General features: G+C 52.4%; 1 protein-coding gene across 4 annotated transcripts in view; it reads left to right on the forward strand.

Moving 5' to 3' along the window:
• Positions 1–861: 861 nt before the first annotated feature.
• Positions 862–19,173, forward strand: part of ZMIZ1 (zinc finger MIZ-type containing 1) — a 159,935-nt gene continuing 141,623 nt past the window's right edge. For 3 of the 4 annotated variants that reach the window (XM_076065584.1, XM_076065586.1, XM_076065585.1), the window contains exon 1: positions 862–1,350. The gene's annotated coding sequence lies outside the window, so the exon portion shown is untranslated. The remainder of the gene's footprint in view (positions 1,351–19,173) is intronic. The other variant, XM_076065587.1, reaches the window with a different exon arrangement.

The following is a 19,173-nucleotide window of genomic DNA, read 5'->3' on the forward strand; positions in this document are numbered from 1 at the left end:
GACAAAGGCGGTCGGGCGTGATGTTGGCCGTCCTTGCCTTCATAACTGTGCGTGTGTACGGCCCGTGTTGTCAATCCACTGCTGGATGAAGGCTTGGCCACACGGTGGGGGATCGTGGGGGTTATTTGACCATACTTCACCACGCTGGTCAGTGCTGGTCGGCGAAGTGTATGTGAGTGCGTGTGTAAGCGTGAGATGTGTGACAAAGATAGAGTGAGCGACAAGATGGGTGGATGATGGGTGGGAGAGAGAGAGAGAGAAATCGATAAGGAAGGGAGAGCGAATGCAGAGAGAGAGTCACGGGGCGGAGGGGCAGAGAGAGTGTCTGTGAGTATGGGGAGAGAAGGGGGAGAGCAAACGATGAGAGAGAGATAAGGGAGATAGGAAGAGAAGCAGGGAGAGAGGGAGGGAGATAACCACGGAGAGAGAGAGACGCGGGGGGAGCCAGGGAGAGTGTGTGTGGGGAGAGAGAGGGGGGGGGAGAGAGCAAAAGAGAGAGGGGAGGGAGGGCAAGGGAGCAAAGAGAGTGAAAACCTGGGGGGGTCATCAGAGTGTGTGTAGAGTGCGGGGAGGAGGAGCAAACGAGAGGGAGGGAGAAAGGGGGGGGGGAGAGAACCCGGGTGCAGGGAGAGTTAACACACAGAGAGGGTACAGAGAGAGAGAGAGCAAGGGAGAGAGAGAGAGAGACACACACACAAATCCGCACTCCAGTTCCAACCACCGCGCCTCCATCGCGAGATCCACTCCGCATCTCGCGCTCCGCCAGCTCTGGGAGGAGGCGGTGGGGTGGTGGTGGTGGAGGGGGGCGGGGTTATGGTGAGTGAGGGGCGGGGTGTGTAGGCGGGGGAGGGGCGGGGCCGGGGGAGGTAATAGAATAGGCGATGTAACGTGACACTTGGACTTGCTCCGCTCGCTCTAATTTCTGCCTGATTCACTTATTGTGGCGCTCAGAGAGAGAGAGGGGAGAGAGAGAGAGGGGCGAGAGAGACACAGTGAGAGAGACACAGTGAGAGAGTTGAGACGTTGTGAGTGTGTGCGTGAGAGAGAGAGAAGTGAACACACGCGGAGTGTGAGTGAGTGAGAGACGAGAGAGTGGGAGACATTGAGCGAGAGATAACGTGAGAGAGGGAGGGACCTTAACAGGAGAGAGAGGGAGGAGGGGACAGATACAGAGAGGCTCTGAGTGAGTTGCTTCATTCACTCAGACTCGCAGCCGGAGTCGACTTGGACCTGGACGCGAACCCAGGCGGTCCCCAGCTCTGAGCCTCTCATCCCCCCTCCCCTTGCCCAGAGCTTCAGCAGCTACCACAGCAGCTCCTGCCCCAACAACCCACCCGGCCGGCCAACGAGGTGAGTCAATGAGAAGCATGCCTCGCATCAAATCGCCACCACCACCACTACCATCATCATCATTACCATCGCAATCGTCACCATCACAGTAATCACCCAACGACGTAACGCATCACAATCGTAACATCACACCGCCATCACAACCATTCACATCCTCGTTAGCATCATATCCCCCGGGGCACTTACAACACGCTGTAGAAATGTAACGAACGCGTTGTGTGTGGTGTGGTGTTGTGTGTGTTTTTGTGTGTAAAATGAGTGATATGTGATAATCACACACGTGTTGTTGTGTGTTCCTTGTTGTGTTTGCTGCGTGGTCACGGTCGTACGGGTACATCACGATCGCATCCCACCACCGGCCGGCCGTCTTTGTATCCCCATCCCCTCCTCCGACACCCGCCGCTGCTTGATCACACACCACACGTGTGTGTCATCTTGGACACACACACGTGTGTGTGTGTGTCTAAGATCACACACCACACACACACGTGTGGTGTGTGTGTGATCTTAGACACACACACACGTGTAAGATTACACACCACACGTGTGTGTGTGTGTGGAAGCGACACTTCACAACAACCCTGAAGGTTGTAGGCGGTATTCGTGTTGTTGTTGTATCCGGTTGTGAAGATGACTCACGAACTAAACAACACCCACCTGGCGTCCGTCGGCGTTTTACAACAATTACAGCCTTCACACTGTACACCACACGGACTGTACCGCACTGTACACAGCCGTGCCGTGCTGATGTTGTGAATTGTGATGGTGTGTGTGTGTTGTGAATTGTGATGGTGTGTGTGTGTGTTGTGAATTGTGATGGTGTGTGTGTGTTGTGAATTGTGATGGTGTGTGTGTGTTGTGTGTGTTGTGAATTGTGATGGTGTGTGTTTGTTGTGTGTGTTGTGAGTTGTGATGGTGTGTGTGTGTGTTGTGAGTTGTGATGGTGTGTATGTTGTGAGTTGTGATGGTGTGTGTTGTGAGTTGTGATGGTGTGTGTGTGTGTTGTGATGGTGTGGTGTTGTGTGTGTTGTGAGTTGTGATGGTGTGGTGTTGTGATGGTGTGGTGTTGTGTGTGTTGTGAGTTGTGATGGTGTCGTGTTGTGTGTGTTGTGATGGTGTGGTGTTGTGTGTGTTGTGAGTTGTGATGGTGTGGTGTTGTGTGTGTTGTGAGTTGTGATGGTGTGTGTTGTGTGTGTTGTGATGGTGTGTGTGTGTTGGGTGTGTTGTGATGATGTGTGTGTGTTGTGATGGTGTGTGTGTGTTGTGATGGTGTGTTGTGTGTGTTGTGATGGTGTGTTGTGTGTGTTGTGATGGTGTCTTTGTGTTGTGTGTGTGTTGTGATGGTGTCTTTGTGTTGTGTGTGTGTTGTGATGGTGTCTTTGTGTTGTGTGTGTGTTGTGATGGTGTCTTTGTGTTGTGTGTGTTGTGATGGTGTGTGTTGTGATGGTGTCTTTGTGTTGTGTGTGTTGTGATGGTGTCTTTGTGTTGTGTGTGTTGTGATGGTGTGTGTGTGTTGTGATGGTGTGTTGTGATGGTGTGTGTTGTGATGGTGTGTTGTGATGGGTGTGTTGTGATGGTGTGTGTGTGTTGTGATGGTGTGTGTGTGTTGTGATGGTGTGTGTGTGTTGTGATGGTGTGTGTGTGTTGTGATGGTGTGTATGTGTTGTGATGGTGTGTGTGTTGTGATGGTGTGTGTTGTGATGGTGAGTGTGTGTGTTGTGATGGTGTGTGTTGTGATGGTGTTTTTGTGTTGTGCGTGTTGTGAGTTGTGATGGTGTGTGTGTGTTGTGTGTGATGGGGTGGTGTTGTGAGTGATGGTGTCTTTGTGTTGCGTGTGATGGTGTCTGTGTTGTGAGTGATGGTTGTCTGTGTTGTGAGTGTTGTGAGCTGTGATGGTGTGTGTTGATTCGTGGTGAGTGATGGTGTGGTGTTGTGAGTGATGGTGTTGTGAGTGATGGTGGTGTGAGTGATGGTGTGCTGTTGAGTGATGGGGTTCTGTGAGTGATGGTATGGTGGTGTGAGTGATAGTGTGGTGGTGTGGGTGATGGCATGGTGCTGTGAGTGATGGTGTTGTGAGTGATGGTGCTGTGAGTGATGGTGTTGTGAGTGATGGTGCTGTGAGTGATGGTGCTGTGAGTGATGGTGCTGTGAGTGATGGTGCTGTGAGTGATGGTGCTGTGAGTGATGGTGTTGTGAGTGATGGTGCTGTGAGTGATGGTGCTGTGAGTGATGGTGTTGTGAGTGATGATGCTGTGAGTGATGGTGCTGTGAGTGATGGTGTTGTGACTGATGGTGCTGTGAGTGATGGTGGTGTGAGTGATGGTGGTGTGAGTGATGGTGGTGTGAGTGATGGTGCTGTGAGTGATGGTGTTGTGAGTGATGGTGTGCTGTGCGTGATGGTGTTGTGAGTGATGGCGTGGTGGTGTGAGTGATAGTGTGGTGGTGTGGGTGATGGCGTGGTGTTGTGAGTGATGCTGCTGTGAGTGATGGTGTTGTGAGTGATGGTGCTGTGAGTGATGGTGCTGTGAGTGATGGTGCTGTGAGTGATGGTGCTGTGAGTGATGGTGCTGTGAGTGATGGTGTTGTGAGTGATGGCGTGGTGCTGTGCGTGATGGTGTTGTGAGTAATGGCGTGGTGTTGTGAGTAATGGCGTGGTGTTGTGAGTGATGGTGTTGTGAGTGATGGTGTGCTAAGTGAAGTGTGTGTTGTGTGTATTTTATGAGTGTAGAGCGGTGGCGCAGTAGTTAGCGCACTGCGCTACAAACCCGGCCACCCGAGTTCGATTCCCGCTCATAGCCAACATCCGTGACGGTCCTGGGCCTCCCCTAGGTGGACTCAGCCTCAAATTAGTACCTGGTGCGGTGTGTAAACATCGCCACTGGGGAGACAAAGGCGGCCGGGCGTGGTGCTGGCCACCCACCCCCTCGTACACACACATACACACACGTACAAATATCCCCCGTGTAGCCTAACAGACTGTAGGGGCAAGTGCTGTTAGCGAGCACCTATGAAGGCCACAACGGTAAACGAGGGGGTGGGTGGCCAACACCACGCCCGACCGCCTTTGTCTCCCCAGTGGCGATGTTTTACACACCGCACCAGGTACTCATTTGAGGCTGAGTTGACCTAGGGGAGGCCCAGAACCGGTTCAGATAATCGTCACTGGTGTTGGCCGTGAGCGGGAATCGAACCCGGGTCGCCAGGTTCATAGCGCAGCGTAGCGCTGACCGCTACTACACCACCGCTCCCCACACACAACAACAATCGCCATTCGCCACGAAGTGGCGGTGATGTCACCACGACGCTTGTGCCAGGCTATGTGCACCTTGAGGCCACGTGAAGTGTCGCACGCCCGCTGGCAGGAGGTCACGGGGCAGACCCAGGTGCCACGGGTCGACTGACTGAGATGACTGGCTGATGCACCACCTGTGCCCCCTACTGTGCCAACCTGCTGTGCTTTAGCCACCCGGCGCTCCGCTCGTTGTTGTGAGCGTCGCTCCTCCGCCCTCCGTTGTTGTTGGAGGGCGACTGCCTCCAACTGCCCAGTAGCGTCCTTCACGAGCCTCCTCCACAGAGGCCGATCTTGACACCGATGGTACCAGTCATCGGCAAGTCCACTCAGCTCCACGTCCTCCTGTACCACATCACTCCATCTCTTCTCTAGCCCGTGCCGCGCCCGCTAAGCCTCCTCGATACGGCTGAAAGCTGTTTCGGCATGCGGTGGCTGGGCATGCGGGCTACATGACCCAGCCATCGCAGCCTTGCCTGCCGGAGGAGCTCACCGATGGGACCTTGCCCAGATCTTTCAAGGATTTGTGAGCTCCTCACACAATCCAGCCTGGTTAAACCCAGGATGGATGGTAGGCAGGCCAGCCTAAATGTTTCTAACCGGCGAAGATGTTCCATTCGGGGGGTCCACGTTTCGCAAGCGTAGAGAAGGGAGGGAATGACCGTGGCCGAGGAGACCTGGAGCTTAGTGCGGAGCGACATACCAGGTAGCTTCCACACAACGTTACCCAACCGATGAAAAGATATTGCCGCTCGACTGATTCGGAGTGAGACCTCTGCTGTTAAACTGGAGCCGGTCATAAGCACACTGCCCAGGTATGGGAAACTCTCTCCACAACTGCCCCATCACCGATTGGGAGTTGTGGGGGTGGAGTGTCCGATGGTACAAAATACCCAGGCAGGTGCTTAGTTTTGGTGGGGCTGACGGTAAGGCCCCACATACACACACATACACAGACATGCACATACACATGCACACACGCATACACAGACATACACACATACATATATACATACACACATACATACACACATACACACATTTATAAAGACAGACACACCGACACACGTGCACGGACATGTGAATAAATTTACACTCAAATATACGCAAACATAGAGACAAATATCCCCCGGATAGCATTAAACACACACACTGCCTATCGCCCCGCGCACACACAGACATGCAAGCGCACTCACAGACATGCAAGCGCACTCTCACACACACACACGCTCACACACCGTCCCACACACACACTCACACACGCTCACACACACTCACACACACACACACGCACATACATGCAAGCGCACTCTCATACACACACCCTCACACACCGCCCCACACACACGCTCACACACACTCACTCACACACTCACACACCGCCCCACACACACTCACACACCGCCCCACACACACACACTCACACACATTCACACACCGCCCCACACACACTCACACACCGCCCCACTCACACTCACACACCGCCCCACTCACACTCACACACCGCCCCACACACACACATTCACACACCGCCCCACACACACTCACACACCGCCCCACACACACTCACACACCGCCCCACACACACACACTCACACACACTCACACACCGCCCCACACACACTCACACACCGCCCCACACTCACACACGCTCACACACACGTTCACTCACGTTTACACACACGCTCACACACGCTCACACACACGCTCACACACATTCACACACCGCCCCTCACACACACACGCTCACACACACGTTCACTCACACGTTCACTCACACACACTCACACACTCACTCACACACACGCTCACTCACACGTTCACTCACAGGCTCACACACGCTCACACACTCTCACACACACTCACACACACACGCTCACACACACGCTCACACGCACTCACACACACACGTTCACACACACACACGTTCACACACACACACGCTCACACACACACACGCTCACACACGCTCACACACACTCACACACACACACGCTCACACACACTCACACACGCTCACACACACACTCACACACCGCCCCACACACAGCAGCTGCCTGACCAAAAAAAAACGCAAAATGTGTTCAGTGCCATTGTTGTTCCTGTCTGGTTCCCTTTGTGCTTATCCGTGTGAGCGTGTGTGAGTGTGTGTGAGAGCGTGTGTAAGAGCGTGTGTGTGAGCGTGTGTGAGTGTGTGTGAGTGTGTGTGAGAGCGTGTGTGTGAGCGTGTGTGTATGTGAGTGTGTGTGTGAGCGTGTGTGTGTGAGCGTGTGTGTGTGAGCGCGTGTGAGTGCGTGTGAGTGTGTGAGCGTGTGTGAGTGTGTGTGAGAGCGTGTGTGTGAGCGTGTGTGAGTGTGTGTGAGTGTGTGTGTGAGCGTGTGTGTGAGCGCGTGTGAGGGCGTGCGAGTTAGTGCGTGTGTGAGCGTGTGTGAGCGTGAGTGTGTGAGCGTGTGTGAGTGAGTGTGAGCGTGTGTGAGTGAGTGTGAGCGTGTGTGTGAGTGAGAGGGTGTGTAAGAGCGTGTGTGTGTAAGAGCGTGTGTGTGAGTGAGTGAGAGCGTGTGTGAGCGTGTGTGTGTGTGTGAGAGCGTGTGTGAGCGTGTGTGTGAGTGAGAGCGTGTGTAAGAGCGTGTATGTGAGTGTGTGAGAGCGTGTGTGAGCGTGTGTGTGTGTGAGTGTGTGCGAGTGTGTGAGTTGACTATTTAGTGAGATGTTGGCGATGTGTGGAGGGCTGACGGTGGTGATGTGTTTAGGGGTGTGGGTGGTGATGTTTGGAGGGGTAGTGGGTGGTGAAGTGTGTAGGAGTGATGGTGGTGGGTGGTAATGTGTGTAGTAGTGATGGTGGTGGGTGGTAATGTGTGTAGGGGTGATGGTGGTGAGTGGTAATGTGTGTAGGAGTGATGGTGGTGGGTGGTGAAGTGTGTAGGAGTGATGGTGGTGGGTGGTAATGTGTGTAGGAGTGTTGGTGGTGAGTGGTAATGTTTGTAGGGGTGATGGTGGTGAGTGGTAATGTGTGTAGGGGTGATGGTGGTGAGTGGTAATGTGTGTAGGAGTGTTGGTGGTGGGTGGTAATGTGTGTAGGGGTGATGGTGGTGAGTGGTAATGTGTGTAGGAGTGATGGTGGTGAGTGGTAATGTGTGTAGTAGTGATGGTGATGGGTGGTAATGTGTGTAGGAGTGATGGTGGTGAGTGGTAATGTGTGTAGGGGTGATGGTGGTGAGTGGTAATGTGTGTAGTAGTGTTGGTTGTGAGTGGCAATGTGTGTAGGAGTGATGGTGATGGTGGTAATGTGTGTAGGGGTGATGGTGGTGAGTGGTAATGTGTATAGGGGTGATGGTGGTAATGTGTGGAGGAGTGATGGTGGTGAGTGGTAATGTTTGTAGGGGTGATGGTGATGGGTGGTAATGTGTGTAGGGGTGATGGTGGTGAGTGGTAATGTGTGTAGGAGTGTTGGTGGTGGGTGGTAATGTGTGTAGGGGTGATGGTGGTGAGTGGTAATGTGTGTAGGAGTGATGGTGGTGAGTGGTAATGTGTGTAGTAGTGATGGTGATGGGTGGTAATGTGTGTAGGAGTGATGGTGGTGAGTGGTAATGTGTGTAGTGGTGTTGGTGGTGAGTGGCAATGTGTGTAGGAGTGATGGTGATGGTGGTAATGTGTGTAGGGGTGATGGTGGTGAGTGGTAATGTGTGTAGGGGTGATGGTGGTGAGTGGTAATGTGTATAGGGGTGATGGTGGTAATGTGTGGAGGAGTGATGGTGGTGAGTGGTAATGTTTGTAGGGGTGATGGTGATGGGTGGTAATGTGTGTAGGGGTGATGGTGGTGAGTGGTAATGTTTGTAGGAGTGATGGTGGTGAGTGGTAATGTGTGTAGGACTGTTGGTGGTGAGTGGTGATGTGTGTAGGGGTGATGTTGGTGGGTGGTAATGTGTGTTGGAGCGATGGTGATGGTGGTAATGTGTGTAGGAGTGATGGTGATGGTGGTAATGTGTGTAGGGGTGATGGTGGTAATGTGTGTAGGGGTGATGTTGGTGGGTGGTAATGTGTGTAGGGGTGATGGTGGTGAGTGGTAATATGTGTAGGGGTGATGGTGATGGTGGTAATGTGTGTAGGAGTGATGGTGGTGAGTGGTAATTTGTGTAGGGGTGATGGTGGTGGGTAGTAATGTGTGTAGGAGTGTTGGTGGTGAGTGGTAATGTGTGTAGGGGTGATAGTGGTGGGTGGTAATGTGTGTAGGGGTGATGGTGGTGGGTGGTAATTTGTGTAGGGGTGATGGTGGTGGGTGGTAATGTGTGTAGGGGTGATGGTGGTGAGTGTTAATGTGTGTAGGAGTGATGGTGGTGAGTGGTGATGTGTGTAGGAGTGATGGTGATGGTGGTAATGTGTGTAGGGGTGATGGTGGTGGGTGGTAATGTGTGTAGGGGTGATGGTGGTGAGTGGTAATGTGTGTAGGAGTGATGGTGGTGGGTGGTAATGTGTGTAGGAGTGATGGTGATGGTTGTAACGTGTAGGGGTGATTGTGGTGAGTGGTAATGTGTGTAGGAGTGATGGTGATGGTGGTAATGTGTGTAGGGGTGATTGTGGTGAGTGGTAATGTGTGTAGGAGTGATGGTGGTGAGTGGTAATGTGTGTAGGGGTGATGGTGGTGAGTGGTAATGTGTGTTGGAGTGATGGTTTTGAGTGGTAATGTGTGTAGGGGTGATGGTGAGTGGTAATGTGTGTAGGGGTGATGGTGGTGAGTGGTAATGTGTGTAGGAGTGATGGTGGTGAGTGGTAATGTGTGTAGGAGTGATGGTGGTGGGTGGTAATGTGTGTAGGAGTGTTGGTGGTGAGTGGTAATGTGTCGGAGTGATGGTGGTGGGTGGTGATGCGTGGTGGGGTGATGTGTGGTGGGGTGATGGTGATGGTGGTTATGTGTGGTGCGGTGTAGGCGGTGATGTGTGGTGGGGTGATGGTGATGGCCGTGATGTATGGTGGGGTAATGATGTGGGCGGCATGTGCACGGTTTTTGGTGGATGATGGAGTGACGGTGGATGATGTGTGCAAGTGATTAGGGCTCCGGTGGTGGTGAGTTGAGTAGTGATAGTTGATGGTGGAGATCTTGAGGGAGATGGTGGTGATGATGTTTTGAAAGGGGTGGGATGTGTTACTGTAAACTTATCACACCGTTTAACATGCAGTAGGCTTTCGCAAACAATATGATCCATAATCGAGGGGTTTTTTGGGTTAGATCACGTAAATATAAATGCGTCGTTAAACCCGCCACCACCCGACACAGCCAATTAGTAAGGTTTGTCACGTAAACAGATCATAACAATTCGTTACAGCAACAAACCTACCACACCGTGTTGGTTTGTTGATACACTGTCATCGCTACCATTCCCTGATGATGGGAGATGAAAGGCAGCTTGGGCCTGAGTTGAGTCTCAATTTACAAACCAGGTCTAACCGCTCAACACATCAGCCACTTTCCTCTGTCCCCAGCTTCCCAGCGTATTGGGGGTAATGTCTAACTCATCATCAGCAAATGCTCGCTCGCACGCTTAGGCTACCTGGCTAGGTAGGCCTTGCCAATGACGACTTCTAGACCGCTACGAAAGACACTCGCACACATTCATCAGCAACACATTTTTTTTGTGGCCGTAAAAAAGGCGAAGTACATAACGGGCAACGTTTCGGGCAGGTGGCCCTTCATCACAGCACACCGAGAGGCCAGAGAGGGTGAGAGGTTAATTGGTTTAAATTCGAAGGCCACTTAACGTGACCAATTGAACTGAAAGCGAGGCTTTTCGTAAAGGTGGCATTGACGCACGATTTGGGAGGTGAACTTAACATTTTTTTTCCCACAGGTGAAGCTGCTGACGTGTCGGTTCTGTGCAGTCTTAAGTTACTCGTACCTGGGTAAATATTTGAGGGCAGGTGCCCCCTTCCGAGATAACCTGTAATCTCTGCGGGCTCTCCCCTGTTTATATGAGAGAGAGAGAGCGATTAAACTATTTTTTTTTTATACGAATGGGTAGTCAAGCGGCGCTTGACTCGACATACTCGCGCCCGGTTAAGTTGTGTTTCACCGAGTGAGTCGGCCGTGTGGGTCTGTGCCACCATGGCTGGAGTGGCCCTCGTCATATCAATGGGGAATTTCCACTGATGGGTGAGGGCCGCTTGTGTTTTTTAGCTTGTTACCGAGGGAGTGAGTTATGGAGTGAATGAATGATGGAGTGAATAAGTGAGTTGTGGAGTGAATAAGAGAGTGATGGAGTGAGTGAGTAATGGAAAGAGTGGTGGAATGAACGATGTGATGTGATGAGCGAGTGATCGAATGAGCGAGTGATGGAGTTATGCGATGAGCCGACCGAGTCAGTGAGCAAAGTGAGTGATAAAATAAGCAAAGTTGTGTAGTGAGCGAGCGAGCGACTGATGGAACAAGTGACCGAGTGGGTGATGGCACGAGTGAGTAAGTGAATGAAGAGCTAAAGAGTGTGTGAGTGAGTGATGGAGTGACGGATGGATTGAATGAGTGAGAGTAGCTGACCACAAACCTCGGGTCATATGCACTGGTCGCTGCCACTCTGCCCTACGATCGGTCCTCACGGTCACGTTTAGGTGGGAACCCCTGCACACACTGACGGATTCACAACTCGGCAGGATGTGAAAAGACAGCGTTAGGCCCAGAAACAGTGAAGTCGACCCTCTTTGCGTTTCAGGTGAAGAGTTGCTTGTGAAGGGGTTCGAGGCAGATTGTGAGAACGTAATCGCCGGGCCAAACGCAGTTTTCGAAACTGGTGTGAATGAGCTTTGTATTCGCACTGCAAGGTCAAGTAATTATCATTAGTCTTGTTGGTGATTTTAAAAATTGTGAATAGTGATAATGAAAAAAATATATTTAAAAAAAAACAAGAAAAGATACCTAAAAAGCAACTTGATATATTTTTAAAACAATGGTGATTTGTATTGGTGAGGTATGCACTTTAGCCAGGCACATTAGCCCAAGTTGAACGTTCGTTCATTGTCAGTGCTACTGAAGTTGCTGTGAGCAATTCCCTTTCGCGTGTCTCTCTCCTTGTTTACCCAGGGAAGCCTCACCGTGTCTTCTGGCTCTTTTTCAGGGGGATCCTGCAAAGTTTTCACTTACTTCCTTCACAGTAGCTGGGGAGATGTTTTGCCATGTACATTTAATTTGAGTAATTTTTTGCGATGTAATTTTTCGAATTCTTGCCAACTTTGGACCCTGACGCCTGGACACGCGATGGCCCTACTCTCGCGAATTTCGTCTTGGAGAGGGGAATCTTCAACGTTCACTGCAAGTGAAGCAAACTATGCATAGTAGTGCTAAGAGCGGCAGTAGTAAGCGTGGTTGTCGCTTATAACCAGGGCAGCCTGTTGGATTCGAACCGTTGAACCTCTGCAACGAGCAGCGAGCTCGCTTACCGCTGGGCCGTGTCACCGCCCTTCGAGTCGATTTCAAACTCATTCGTGATCTTCTGTGGTTGACTAACTGCTGATGATGGAACGACCGAGAACCCCAATTTTATTTACAAGGGGGTTTCTAACCGTTCAGTACCACCCAGCTCTATGTATTTTTGGGGTTTTGAGTGACATTTGTCACTCGGTTATGTCTTCCAGCCACAAAACGTGGTTCAAATTTAATCGTTTTGACGGTCGGACAATGTTTTTTTAACGGGTGGCGAATAATGACATTTCTCAATTTGTCAATGTGCCAATAATTGGTGTAATACTCGCACTAATTCTAACACTTCCTGTAAATGATGAGAAATTAATCTGATAGAAAAGTGCGTGCAGCCTGGAAACAAATAAGAGTAGTAATAATAATGATAACTATACATACAAAATGTGATTTGTATCCAGCAAAAAGTGCTATTGTGACCATACACTGGGTCGTCCCAGCATGCCTTGCGTGTCACGTGACATTAGGTGGAAGGGTGGTGCAGCGGAAACTCTCGTGCCTCGTGGCAAGAACTCCCTGGGTTCTATCCCTGACTCGGGTGCCTTCCTGTGTGGGAGTCGCTCTGGTCTCCCCCTGCTCTCCAAGGTTATCCGGTGGATTATTCCCATATCTACGAAAAATCCGAAAGTAACTGGTCATGGTCAAACACCCCAATGCAGGACCCTCCTGAAAAATAGCGTTCGGCGCTCAGTTGCAGCATTCTTGGTAAATGCATTATAATAGTTTATTGTTACGTTGATCACCATACATCATAGACTTGTTGCGTAGCGGTGGCCTCAGTGCGCAACCACTTGAGAGTTGAACTTTAAGGACGAACCTAGCAATGATCCGCAGGTGAGCTGGCCACCTGCGTGCCTTGTTTTAAACCACCGCCATTCAATATTGTGGCCACGCTTATTTTGGGCTGCGGTGGGACAATGAGGCGGCTGCGTAACCTTGGATACACGGAGCGGGGTGGAGGGGTACGCGGAGCGGGGTGGGGGGTACGCGGAGCGGGGTGGGGGGGGGGTACGCGGAGCGGGGTGGGGGGGGTACGCGGAGGGGGTGGGGGGTACGCGGAGGGGGTGGGGGGTACGCGTGCTACGATTACGAGCCAGGGATGGTCAACCGCAGCGCTGCGCTGGCCCTTCCGGTGATTCGGATCGCGAATTGGGCAACCGAACGAGGCAAGGCGATGGGCAGAAGTTCGGTCTGGGGAGCCCTCGAGGTGGAGCCGGTGGATTGGTGGTGGAATGATCAACAGCAACAGAGAGGAGGGAGCGGTGGGGGGGGGTAGGGAGGGTGGGGGGCAACGTTTGTAATGACTAATAAGGTGTCCGCGGAGTCGATTTGTAAAAACCCAAAAGTTTTTGCTCCACTCAATTTTTGTGCTCCTCGTCGGCGTGGGAGGAGGTGAACTCCTGCTCGGAGCTCTGCGTGATCCCAGTCGTGTGCTGTAGCGGCGTCGGTGTAACATGCTCGTTCAAGAGTTATTGAGCCATGATGAAGGGCCATGAGGCGAAACGTTGCCTGTTTTTATTTTTCCTTTTTAAGGCCACGCAGTGTTATTGACGAGCGCATTTTTTTAAAAAAAAAATCTAACAATTGGGTAAAACAGCCCCCTTCCCGGCTCCTGACAAAATAGAATCTAGACTCGGGACTCGGTAAAGCGTTCCAGGATAATCCGATCGTCGTCGTGTAATAATTACCGTAATTTTTAATGCTGCTGACGAGACCTCGCAAAGTCCTGACCCGTCCGAGGATTTTCCTTAGCGCTCAAACGCCAAGGGATCTGCTCTGGGTGTGATCGGCGGCACGCAAGTCGGTGGCGAGCAATATCCGAAACCGGTCCTGGGCCACGCCGACTGGGTGCCGTGAAGTCATCGTCGAGAACAAACCGCACGGCGCTGGGGGAGGGAGGCCACCATCCAGCAGTGTATCCACAAGAGTGGCCGTGCATTGCCGTTAGTATTATTACTATTGCTACAGTCTTGTGTTGTGTTTAAAGAAAAAGTGGTATGCCCGAAGTGGGAGAGCTCGCCGGTCGATAAATTATAAACGCGATTTCATCTCGCCGATGAACCGGCTCCACTCGCCTCCTTTTGTATGTTTATTTGTTAGGGTGGCTAGCCTGTGTGTGCGTGTGTGTGGCTGAGTGGGGGCCCAGTCACAGGCTAGCCATAACCCTGCCAGCTGTGGCCAGTCCACACTCCCCATTGTTTTGCTTTGTGTGGGGTCTCTTGGAGGTGCAGACGAATTTGGGGATTATGCATGCATCTGTGGGGCAGTGCGTTTGTGTGCGTGGGGGGCGGTGGCGCAGCGGTTAGCGCTACGCTGCGAACCCAGCTACCCGAGTTCGATTCCCGCTCAAGGCCAACACCGGTTGACGATTATCTGAACCGGTCCTAGGCCTCCCCGAGGTCGACTCGGCCTCAAATGAGTACCTGGTGAGACGATCACCATTTGGGGAGACACAAGGGGGCCGCGCGTAGTCCTGGCCACCCACTCCCTCTCATGTTGCCCTGCCGGACTTAATAGGTGCTCACAAACAGCACTTGCCCCAAAAGTATTTTAATCTTACAAGGGGGAGATATTTGTCTTTTGTTGCGTGGGGTTATTGTTGTTGGACCTTGGTAAAAAAAAAAACTCGCTCACCTCCTTCGTCATCGTGGCCTTTTAACAAAAACGTTTAAAATAGAGTTGGCTGTGAGCACGTGATGCGATCCTCTTTAGGTGTGGACTGAGAAAAAGGGGTGAGATGTTAACTCCCTCGCCTGGTATACAGAAGGTGGTGGGTTTCTATCCCGACCCTGACGCTTGTGTATTTGGAGTTTGCATGTCTCTCTCTCTCACCCCTTTTATTCGCGTGGATTTTTCTCTGGATCCTCCGGTTTTGCCGTCCACATTTAGAAATCACGCGTTTAGAGTATTTGAGTGCTATCCATTTCCATGCGATAATCCACGAAGTTGAGCTACCATTTGTGGGCCAGGTCTCTTCTGGAAAAGAGCTCTGTAGCTCGGTGGGCCTTAACTTGCTAAAATAAAAAAAATGTAAATCTTGACTTAAAGCTGCAGGAATTCATATTCTTTGGGTCTTTGGGTAAAGTCACATAGATAAGTAATTTTTTGTTATTTTCTTTGAACATATCTACGTGACTTTACCGAAAGGCCCAATGAATAAGAATGAAAAATAGTAGTTAATAAGAGAGGAGTCAAGAGAAAGGTTGTTTGGGTTTTAATTGGCCTGTGTCGCTTTACAGAGTGGAGAGGGACATTTGAAGACCGCACTTAGAATAGGAGCAGCTGTGTAGGAGGCAAAGTGGGTTGTGGCAGGAGCGTCCTTCAGATAATATTCCACGGTTTGTGGTGAAGATGGTAGTGGCGTGTGGTGATAATAATGGTAGTGAGTTGTGGTGATGGTTTTGGTGATTGGTGGTGGTGATGGTCGCGATCGTATTTATGCGGTGGTGGTGTTGGCACAAATGGTCGCTGCGTGGTGTTGATGATGTTAAGCGGGAGATATTGGTTGTGGTAATATTGTGGGTGGCGGTGTTGGTAGCTGTGTTGGCAGTTGTGGCGATGGTAGTGGGAGATTTTGGTGGTGGTGACAGTGCTTTGTATGGTTGTGTTCGATGTCGTGGTGGTGGTGGAGGTAGCTGCTGGGTGGTGGATGCGACGATGGTCGTGGGTGATGTTGGCGGTGCTGGTGGTGGATGCTGACGGTGGTAGCGATGCCGCTGGTTGTGTTGTTGTTGTTGTGAGCCACAATAATTTCTCCGTTTGCGACTCAAACATCCCAAACGCGCGCCGCCCTCCATCCACCCAACCACCCAGTCCCTCTCCCCTCTCCACCTCACCAATTCAAACAAACCCCGTGCGACCTCCCAACACACCGTCGAGAAGCAATGAATCCTAACAACACTGCTCTCTGCTTTGTGGTGACTTTCAACAGCCGTGTTCTGGGTGAGCGTCCTGCGGAGGGATGGGAGACGACTTTGTGGGGTAGCAGTCCGCGCCACGAACCCCGGCGATCCGAGTTCGATTCCCGCTCACGGACCACACCGGTGACGATTATATGAACCGGTCCCGGGTCTCCCCTAAGTCGACTCGGCCTCAAATGAGTGGTGCGGTGTGTAAGAATATCGTCGCTGGGGGAGACAAAGGCGGCCCTGTGGCGTGTTGTTGGCCACAAACCCCTCCCCCCCAACTCGTGGGTCACAGTGCCGGCATTAATGGGTGCTGCTCGTTGGCAGCACTTGCCCCTCGAGTCTGTTACGTGTACACGGGGGATCTTTGTCTTTGTGTGTTCCACTACGTCCCTTCCAGTGTGGGTTTAAACAGCAGAGAGAGGGACAAGTGACGACAGGGAGAGGGCGCGGGGGTGGGGAGAGGAAAAGAGAGAGGGAGGGAGAGAGGGAGGGAGGGAGAGAGAGAGTGGGGGGAGAGAGGGGGTAGAGGGAGAGGGGGAGAGCGAGAGAGGGGGTAGAGGGAGAGAGGTGGGAGAGAGGGGGTAGAGGGAGAGGGGGAGAGCGAGAGAGGGGGGTAGATGGAGAGAGGGGTAGAGGGGGAGGGAGAGAGAGGGGGGAGAGGGAGAGGGTAGAGAGGGGTAGAGGGGGGAGAGCGAGAGAGGGGGGTAGATGGAGAGAGGGGTAGAGGGGGAGAGGGAGAGAGAGGGGGAGAGGGGGAGGGAGAGAGGGGGTAGAGGGTAGAGAGGGGTAGAGGGGGGAGAGCGAGAGAGAGGGAGGGGCCGAACCCACAATGAATGGTCCCCCCCACCCCCACAGCCACTACACATTCCACACTGTACACCACTGTACGTGCTAGACTCACTTGCAGTGGAAAGAGAGCGAGCCCTTAGGGGATGCAGTGCGTGTCTGCGAGCACCTATTAAGGCTCGGCGCTACACTCGCAGCCGACATGAGGAGGTTGTGAGTTCAACTCCCATGGTTTTTTTGGAGTCGAATCCCATCATCATCATCGTCATCGTCGTCATGGGGCGATAAAGTGAGTTGGTCGTGGTAGTAGCAGCACCACTTTTGTTTGAAGAGCATCAGTGGTGGCTGGTCTCTTCCAAGGGAGGCCGTCAACCCCCGTCATCGGAATGTGGAATTTCCACCGCTCGACAGGCAGTGAGTGATTGGGGTGGTCTCCTCGTGGATACGCGGCTTGGAATGTTAGTGGCCAAGCACCTCCGAAGTCCGGCACGGCGCACGAGGGGGCGGGTGGCCAGCACTACGCCTGGGGGCCGCCTTTGTCTCCCCAGTGGCGATGGGGTTATTTTTACACGTCGCACCAGAAGCACGGTACTCATTTGACGCCGAGGCGACCTAGGGGGGAGGCCCAGGACCGGTTCAGATAATCGTCACTTGGTGTTTGGTGGCCGTGAACGGGGATCGAATTCGGGTCGCCGGGTTCGTAGCGCTAACCGCTACACCACCGCTTCCCACACAACCCCCTATTAGCAATTGAACCCCTCGAATTTAATTCCCAATGCACTTCATTTCGTCTAATTTAAGTTGATTTCCTCTCATGCACGTTTGCACTCTGGTAATTCACCAAAGTAGATTCGCCCCTTGGGTCATAAACACATGTTTCATTCTACCGTAGTGGTAGTGCCTTACGCCGATGATCCAGACCTACTTTACAAGCTAGCCGAGCGGCGTTGCGGCATGTAACGAAAACAAAATTACATCGAGGGAGAAATTAATGTCCGTGAGTGAATATACGACTATAGGACAACACTGTTCCAAGAAGTTGGCGCGGCCAATGAACGGGAAGAATATCGCGAAGAAAAACAATTTGACACGTTGCGCAAGGAAGCATGGAGTAGATGCGCAACAAGAGAGAGAGAGATGGAAATAATTCGTGGGTTAAGAGAAATGTTCGCAGCTGAGTGACATCAATTCAGAATTGCCGCGTTCGTTATCGCCCGGTCCCCATCACTCCCAACCGGTTGAAGCCACTAGGGGCGCTACCATTCATTATAATCCGCCGGTGTCTTTCGCTTGAGAGCGATCGACCAACCAAAAACCCCAACAAACGCGTTTCGTTTCGCTCGTTGGAGGGGGGGGGGTGTTGTTTTCTTGTGCGCATTTCTCCTTAATCTTAACGCGCCAGACGACGTTGACCGCCGGCACAACACGAACTCGGCGGGTTGAGAATTGGCCCGGGCATCACGATGCACGTGGCTAGAACCACTATCCCCACCACCAGCACCACCACCCCACGGCCTAGACGTTTCCAGGTAAGCTCCCGTACGTAGTTAGAACTCATTTCGGGTCACCAAATAAAAAAAAACATTGCCGCGCAATTGAATAATGAATGCGTAAATGTTGTTTAATGTTAATCAATTATGAATCTTAAGTGGGTAAAAAAGCCCCCCCCTTCTCTATCACCCCCACCCCCCCTTCCCTATCACCCCCCCACCCCCCTTCACCATCACCCCCCCACCCCCCTTCACCATCACCCCCCAACCCCCCTTCACCATCACCCCCACCCCTTCCCCATCCCACCCCTTCACCATCACCCCCCCCACCCTCACTTCTTGGGGTCAGGCTGGGGGAAAGGTGGGGGGAGGGGGGGTAGATGAAGTTGCACTGGGTACGAGTCGGATAGAAATCTGCGGAAGCCGTCGCCGAGTCAACATTTCCTTTTGTCTCGGCGCCAGCGACGGGGAAGGCGGGGAGGGGGGGGGAGTCCTTCAACAAGGGAGTCGGGGAACTCGCCTCTGAGCGAATTTAGCGAGTTTGTTAAAAGCTGAAACGCCTAGCCCAACCTATGCGAACGTGACGCTCGTGGGTTGTTTTTTTGTCTGTGATCGCCGCCGCGGATACGCGCGGTGCAATGTGCGGCCGCGTTAATAATGCCCTGTGTGAGTGGGATTCGCTGTTGTGGGCGACCTGGGCTGCTGTCTCCCGAGAAATTGGGAGCTTCCCAGAGTTTCTGTTGTGACTGCTGGCGATCCATTCTCTGTGCCCCTCCCCCAAACCAACTTTACACCCCCCCCACCAACCCCTCCCCCATCCCCCCACCAACCTCTCCCCCATCCCCCCCACCAACCCCTCCCCCATCCCCCCACCAACCCCTCCTCCATCCC

This window comes from Petromyzon marinus, chromosome 8 (assembly GCF_048934315.1).
Source record: "Petromyzon marinus isolate PM22_M1 ecotype Great Lakes invasive population chromosome 8, UKy_Petmar_22M1.pri1.0, whole genome shotgun sequence".
NCBI classification, from domain to species: domain Eukaryota; kingdom Metazoa; phylum Chordata; class Hyperoartia; order Petromyzontiformes; family Petromyzontidae; genus Petromyzon; species Petromyzon marinus.